The following is an 8,324-nucleotide window of genomic DNA, read 5'->3' as shown; positions in this document are numbered from 1 at the left end:
GAAAACATTCCATGTGTATTTTATCCTTTTTTGGCTTTTGAATCATGTGAATGCATAACCATTCAAAATATTAATTTAAAAATACAGTGTAGCCAAATGAAAATAATTTTGACCAAAAAAGTGCATAACCCAATTGCCCTAATACTTTGACATTTGTCAATCAGGGGCACATCTAACATGAGTACCCTCTTCCTACTTGGATGAGTTGCCCATTGGTGGGTGGGAGGGCTCTTTTCCTCTACTGGAGGGGGCCATGTGTTTCCCATCCCTGCCTCCTGCCAGCTGGAGCATGGGCAGTAGGTAGACTGATGCTCAGACTTTGAATTTGGAAGGAGAGATTGAGGAACAGGGTTTTCATGGTCAAGGATGCAAGAATTATTTCAATTTTTGCATTTTACCTTGCAGAACCTCTCCGAGCTATAGCCTACATGGATATGTACCATTTGTACTTTATTTTTCTTATTTTGATATATAATTTTATATATAAGAGCAATAGATAACTACATTTCTAAGAATGTGTTTGCTCTGAGTATTTCCTATGCATAGGAATAGTTTTCCTAATTTTAAAATAGATGAATAATCCTTTGCATTGATTAGCTTATTCCTCTACTGTGATAGTCTAATAAGAGGCAGTTATGGAAGCTTAAAGTTATGAAGTCGAAAATTTGCAATACTATTTATCCATCAGTTTCCTTTTGAACAGTGTAATCTCTCATTCTTTCCATTTCAACTTTTCCATATCTGTTTTCCCACCTTATTCCTTCACGTCTTGGAAGAGGAGGAGTCAAAGTCTGCCTCTGCACCTCTGCTTTTTAGAAAACTATTTATCTTTTTAAGAGTAATGCACTCCCACTTTAGTAAGTTTAAACAGTATACAAGGTGAAGAGTTGGAAGCTGAAGTCCTCGCCTCTCTCCCCGATTAGTAACTCCTACTAAGTTTTCAGTGGTTTCTTCTAGATCAGTGCTTCCCAACTTGGTTGGAACATTACACGAGTGCCAGACTATTGGTCCCTCAGCCCTTGGGGACACCGGTAGGGCCTGTGGCTGTGAGAGCCCCAGGGCCACTTCCCTGAGATCCCAGTGGCCATCTACACATCATTTTCTGTGGGTGCCATACTGTGAGTTGTGAAAACAGCTTTAGGAATGCCAGGGCTTCTGATTTCCTCACCACCTTCCTTGTAAGATCCACCTCCTATGGTGTGCCCACGCACCTTCCTCAAGGTCACCTCTGAACGGGTCACTGCCCTGATGGTTTCCCACCGCTATAGCAACAGGTCCATACTATGGGACAGATACGAGGCTGAACTACACTGTGCACACACTTCTCGTTTTCCTCTGATTCGAAACGTTGCTGCTGTTTTTGCTTTTTTAACTTCCCAATGAGGACGATCCAGGGGGAAGGGAACTTCCTCCTCCAGCTCCGAGTGTGTCTGCCCCTGAGGCCTGTGCCATGGCTTGTTTGATGGAGATGGAAGCAGAGCTAGAGGGAGTTCCCCTTCTGAGTGCTTCTCACTCCATCCCCACCCTTTACCACGGGGCTTTTTCCTTGAGGCAGAGCGGAGTATACCTAGATAGAAACTCATGGATGGCAGGGTCCAGGTCACAGTTGTTGGGGCTCACCACACGGTCTGGCCCAGGGCCACACTTGAGAATGACTAATTACCAATTGCTAAATGAACTTTAATTAGTTTTTCATTGAATTTTTACCTGGTCTGGGAGAACTCTTTACTAAGTGTTGGGATAGCTGGTATAGGATTTCCATCTTTCATCTTTTGGGAGACAGAATCAAAACTGGAAAGGAATCTCAAGTGACATACCTTCTCCCAGTTGCTTTGGTATTAGAAGATGGTGAGGTTTTTACCTTCATAGGAAATTAAAATGATAGGAAAAACTTACAAAAGCATGACTCCCCACCAATACAGAATTTATTCCAAAGCACAAATTTAAAAATCTTTTCCACCTTCTTGATCTGAAATAAGAACCCATTAAGTTGCTTGGGACTTTTACAATTTTTTTAAAGATTTTTTATTCCTCTCCCCTTCCGGCCCCCCGCCCCCCCCCCCCCCCCCAGTTGTCTGCTCTGTGTGTTCTTCTGTGACTGCTTCTATCCTCATCAGCAGCACCGGGAATCTGTTTCTTTTTGTTGTCATCTTGCTATGTCAGCTCTCCGTGTGTGCAGTGCCATTCTTGGGCAGGCTGCACTTTCTTTCGTGCTAGGCGGCTCTCCTTGCGCGTGGGGCTCCTCTACGTGGGGGACACCCCTGCGTGGCAGGGCACTCCTTGAGCACACCAGCACTGCGCATGGGTCAGCTCCACACCGGTCAAGGAGGCCCAGGGTTTGAACCACGGACCTCCCATGTAGTAGGCGGACACCCATCCATTGGGCCAAGTCCGCTTCCCTGCTTGGGACTTTAAACCCATTGGTAGGGGGTTTCTATAAGCTGAGTAATTTTTTTCTTTTTAAGAGGTACCAGGAACTGACCCTGGGACCTTGTACATGTATGCGCTCAACCACTGAGTTATAACCTGCTCCCTAATGTAATTTTTATAACATGCCTATGAAAATGAGTAACAACCTAGGTTACTAGGAATAGTTTTACAACAGGGTGGAGTCCCCCCTAACTTAAGTGAGAGGCCCTAAATGTACAGAGTAAATATTTATGCTGTGGTCACCAGAAGCATGACACATTTGACTTTCAATATACAGGAAGGTACCGTTGATGACAGTTGTTCATTTGCTGGACTCACGTGAGGAGAACCTCATTAGGTCCAAACCTTTGTCAGGTCAAATCCTTCCACATTGAGAGAGGGGAAAAGTCTAAATCCTGTCTCCACACTTAACAGCTCCTCTGGGGCAACATGATTCAGCACATACCAAAAGTGGCTATCAGCCACCATGAACACTGCCATAAAGTTGCTTTTATTAAATTGACTGGTTGTGAGTAGAGGTCAACAGTGGGCTAGAGAAGTTTACTAGGTTCATTTAGTTTCAAGATCTCAGGATAGAGTGACAGCTTTGTGCCTCTCCCAGCTTGTAAGTTCTATAGGAAGATCCTGAGATAAACTCAGCTTTTTCATTCTTGGGTTTAAAGGAAGGGGCAGGGAGAACAAAAAGGCTTCTTGGAGTAAGATAGAGTGTCATTATGCTTTATTTACATGCCTCACCATTTCTTTTACAAACTAGATTACAATTTTAAATGGAATACACAAGGCAATATCTACAAACACCAAGGAAAGTAAGTACGGCATGTCTATTTCATTTGGAAAGGGGAAGATTCCCAAATCAAACTGGTTTTGATTCTTGAAAAGAAAGGTGGTAGAGTTAATTCATGGCAACACATGGTTAGACAAAACCCTCAATAAGAATGCAATATGATAGTGTTCGCTTTTAAAGATGTGGTGCTTCAAATCAAAGTACAAACTGCTCGACTCTTAGGTGTTTGAATATGGCCATGCACCAGTGGTATCAGTTTAATTCTAGTTTTTATGGGGCATGAACAAGAAATTGAAACAGGTAAGACAGTTTTACAGATACTGTATACAGATTTTTCCCCCATTCATGCAACTTTTTTTCTTAAAAAAAAAAGTTAAACATGTGAAGCCAAAATGCACAATGTATTTTTTTTAGTATTCACTAATTTTTCTGGTCCTTCTTCACATGTTTACAGTTCCCGTGTACATAATGTGCTAGGACAAGTATACAAGAGAAGACTGATTGCCAGGCAATGAGATTATTTTAGAGAAATAAGTGACAAGACACAGTTTTTAAAATCAGCCATACAAATATATCTGGAGTGTGGCAGAGGCCTCGTAACCAATCATTCATCAAAGAAAAATGAAAACACATAAATTGAACAAAAGGAAAATATTCCATCATTCAAACTGCATAAATGTTACCACTTAGATTTAGATTAAACGTAACGACATAACACACTCTTTTTAGTTGTTCCGGCATCTGCTTTAAGATCTTATTTGACAGACATGATTTCACAAGAACTTCACTTTCCCCTCCTTGCCACACCCGCCTCCTCCAGTCTTCAGGAGATGCTTACTTTTTTATACTTCTCTGCCAATGACTTCTAAAAAAAAAGAGTGTTTTTCTTAATTTTTAAAACATTATATCTAATCATGTCATGTTCCCCCAAATATGGCAAGAAAAAGAAAGTCAAAGTTCAGAGCTGTTGGGGCTTTGCTTCTAGAGGGAAAGGATAACATTTTTATTTCCCATAGCCAGTCCTTGAAACAATGGACTGGCTGTTTAACTGAAGGTCTTTCCAAAAGGTTCAAATATTTATAATGCTTTAAATTCAGTTGATTAGATAGTGGCAAAATCTGTCCCTATCCTCCTTAAACTGTGTCCAAGTTAGGAAGCCATCTGAAATCATACCCTGAGACTGGGCATACCTGCCAGAGGTAATAAGCTATGATGTCCTCTCCTGAGGATGGGAAAGCAACACTCACGCATGCTAAAAATCAACTCCAAACACAAATACAGAATCCACCTTGTACCACATGTATGTATGTATGATACTTCCATTAATGGGACGGACAAACTTGCAAAATTAAAAAAAAAGTCTTAGCAATCTTTATATTGCAGAGGATGCAATAAAGAAAACCAAACCCAGATGTACTCAACAGTTAATGGTGGACCCTGAACCTGGCAGTCTATTTTCACACCAGGACAGTGAAGGCTTGTTATAAAGCTCTTTTTCTAACTTTGGTAATTGGTATCAGACTGTGGAGCCCTGAAGAGAACAACAGAGTCCCAGAGTTCATGTCATGTTTCCAACATTAGTTACTTTCTAATTCCCCATCAAAAAAATAGAAAGCTCCCTAGGGCAGCTTATTTAGAGGCTGAGGGTGGCCTGGGTCGCTCTCACTGGGGTTCAAACATCAGAGCTGCCAAAGCCCCTGAGGCTACTAAGTATTCTTCTGGGAGGTTCCAGATCAGAAAGCTTACTGTAGAGGACCCATGGCCCTCAGAACTCAACATGGCGGTCAACAGTAGGCCCTTCCTGAAAGCAGGGTCTTGATATAAGAGATGGCAAGCACAGGCTGCACCTCTGCCTGGCTGGACCACCTTAGCGCCTGGCTGGTCTAAGGGAGCTGACCTCTGTGCAGGTGGCAGGCTGAGGAGAGACTGAGGGGAGGCCAAGAGTGAGCGTGGGGCTGCTGTGATCCTGGCAAGGCCTAAATGCTCAATTCTCCTGGACCTCCTCCTGAGGTTGGCAGGTCTCAAGGTGCTGATATCTTTTGCATTGGTCTTAGCTCTCCCCAATACTGGACATGCAGATGCTGTTTTGCGCTATTTAAAAAAAAAAAATTCAAAGCGCCCCTCCATTTTCCTGAACTGTCCCATGGCTGCCCTGCTCTCAAGCCTCCTCTTTCCCTCAATTGCTTTAGATTATGAAACATTTTATTCTGGTCCTAGAACATTTTGTAAGACATTTTGCCTAAAATCCAACAAACATCAGAAAAGCGAATAAAAGAGATGCCACACATCTGAAAGGAATTCAACATCTTTAAGTTGAAACACATTTGAGGGTTGCCTTTCTCACTCCCACAGCAGCTCTCCGGGCCTACAAAACTGCCAAGACTATTAAAAGCTATTTTGTTAGTTTCTTTAAATGCAGGAGAAAAATTCTCAGGGCCCTCATTTTGGAAGCACTCAGGATTCTCCCTTGTATCTGATTCCTACCCCCACGCCACTTCACCCCTAGTGGCTGCCATTGTCTTTGAAGTGCATCCTCATGCAGGCAGCAACGTGTAGGAAGCTAGAGAAGCAACCCTCTTCTCGCTGATACCGGACAGTTCTTGCATGGAGCAGACTACTAAAGAATCAAGGAAGTGGCTAATATTATGACAAAGGAATATAGTAAGCAAGTCTGTCTCACTGACAAGCAGACCACCTGAATAGAATATATACTTAAAAAAATTATATATACTTTAAAAATGAAGACGATAAACTTGTAGCAATTTAGAAAAGGCAATATGCTACTGGGTCTACTATAACCACGACTGCACAACAATTTACAGATTCAGTAAAAGGCAGGGTAAAATCAAAAGGGCCATCACTCAAACATGACACCCAAGTGAGGTGGGAAGAGACCTGTGACAATACCAAATGGAACTTTCATTATGCTAGGAGCTGTTATTGCCACCACTATCACTCCCCTCCCCCACCAGAGGAGTTATAAAGGTGCACAAGGGGGCCCCTGGCAGATGGTGGTGGGTCTGGAGCAGGTCAGAGGCACATCTGCGTTGGTGGGAGTCACTGCCACTGCGAGGTGTGAGCATCAGTGAGAACTCATGCAGGGAAGTCTTGTGTTGAAATACTAGTTTGTATTCCTAACATCCATGCATAATGTTCCATTTTTGTACTGTACATGATAAAATATATTTATACGTTTATATGCCTAATGCTTTTTACGCAAAGAAAAGAGTCTTCATATATCACTTGGGAGAAGTATGCATATGCTGTGCTAATCAGAGCATCCTTACACCAGTTCCTACGTACCAAAGGTGTCCCCAACTGGTCTCTCTACCACAGAGGGTAACAAATATAATCACACTTTCCAGGTTAAACAGAAAGCACCTATACAGCACCATAACTTTCTGAAAACAAAACGAAATGAAATCTGTAGAAACAGGAAGAAAAAAGTTAAAACTGCCCTATCTTGTACTTCCATTGCATCATTGTACAATTACAATCTAAGCTTATATAGAAAAAATCAGCTTGTATGCAATCGCCTCTCACTCAGACACTTCTATTGGATCAGATTATATACAGCACGGCTGAAAATAATCATGGATGCATATTTAAGAAGAAAGTAAAGTCAGAACTTCCTCAGCATTAATGCGGGTTTGTGCTTGACACATTTCTCACTGCAGACTTGATGCTTACCTGTAAGTTTATTTCTTCTGCAGAGCAAAATGGGACTACTTTTTCTCTTTTCTCCTTAAAACTAAACCCTTTAGTGGTGTTTGGCAATGAGTGGACAGCTGGGCTGACTTCTTTCCTGAAGAGAGCCTGGTTTCTAACCAACAAACCAATGATGTTCCCCACATGAGCTGAGGATACTGACAGGAGACCACAGGTCCCACGAACCTGGAAGTGCAGCTCGGGAGCTGGACAACCTTTACTCAGGACTGAAAATACACTGGGTCAGACGCTGCACCTCATTCGTTCTGCCTAGGGAGGGTCCTGGATTGGTGCACACAGCAAACAATTGTGCCATTTTTCCGATTTTTGAAAAGGATAATTTTCTACTAAAAGAAAGAAGAAAAAAATTTCCCTCTAGTTTATGTAATTTGTTAGTTTATGAAGTTCCATGAGCTCAAAAGCTGTGACTCCAAAGCTGGAATGGTAACTGGTACGACATTTTCCTTCTGTTTTTAAATTTGCCAGGGGAAGGATGGTCAACATTTTAAAAGAAAAATATTACAGGTTAATGCATATGAAAAAACTCAGAAAGTCAAAGGAAAACACAAAACACTTAAAACATCCCATAAACCATGCGATACTAAAACACCACAGAAATGCCCCTGGGGGTTCCCGTGTGCTCTGAAGGAAGGTGGGTGGTGCTGGCTGGGCGCTGTCCTCTGCTGGCAGGCAGCTCACCACCCTGTACAAGGAAGATTTTGCATACTTTATAGAGTTCTGTTCCAAGGGTAAGTGCTTCACCCGGGTAAGGGGCCAATAACAGTCTCTGCTGGGTTAGGAAAATGGCGTGGGATTCACAAAGGTGTTAAGCTGTAAACGGTATCACTGTCCACTTGCTGAGAGCAGATTTGGCAAAGGGTTTTCTCTGAAGGTCTTGTGTCAGTTTGAGGGTCTACAGGAGGAGAAAAGAAATCCAGATTACTAAGGACACTCAAATAGCAGTTAAGTGGGCTCTTCTTCACACTCCAGGAGTCTTCTGTCTCTTCATCCTATCTTATAGCCAAGGATACACTGGCAAAAAAGCTCTTTTGCTAAAGCAGCTGGTCTGAAAACCGAAAGACAAAGCCTGGAGACTACTTACCTTATTTCTATGCTTGAGTACAAACCTAGCAGATCAGCTAGATTCCTCTGGTCCTCTGATGGGCTATGTGGACTAAGTGATTTTGCTTCCCACCTTTTCTATTTACCCCAATATCAGAGGAGATGGAAACAGACAGAAGCATAGTAGGTCTGTACTGCTTGCTGTGAGCCATTCTGGCCTCCCCACTATAGGAAGAGTAAGTGGGCAGACTTAGCAATTTAATTTTTATGTTAAACGCCAACAGGGAAATAATTATATGGCCAAAAACAAATACCCCATAAAACATCGCATTAATAATTA

At 42.3% G+C, this 8,324-nt stretch overlaps 1 protein-coding gene across 3 annotated transcripts in view; it reads right to left on the bottom strand.

Annotated features, from left to right (window-relative positions):
- Window positions 1–3,131: 3,131 nt before the first annotated feature.
- FOXO3 (forkhead box O3) overlaps window positions 3,132–8,324 on the bottom strand; it is a 118,655-nt gene continuing 113,462 nt past the window's right edge. For all 3 annotated transcript variants that reach the window (XM_058307231.2, XM_004468411.5, XM_058307233.2), the window contains exon 4: window positions 3,132–7,835. The gene's annotated coding sequence lies outside the window, so the exon portion shown is untranslated. The remainder of the gene's footprint in view (window positions 7,836–8,324) is intronic.

Source organism: Dasypus novemcinctus, chromosome 11 (genome assembly GCF_030445035.2).
Source record: "Dasypus novemcinctus isolate mDasNov1 chromosome 11, mDasNov1.1.hap2, whole genome shotgun sequence".
NCBI lineage: Eukaryota > Metazoa > Chordata > Mammalia > Cingulata > Dasypodidae > Dasypus > Dasypus novemcinctus.
This window is presented reverse-complemented; position numbering and strand designations above follow the sequence as displayed.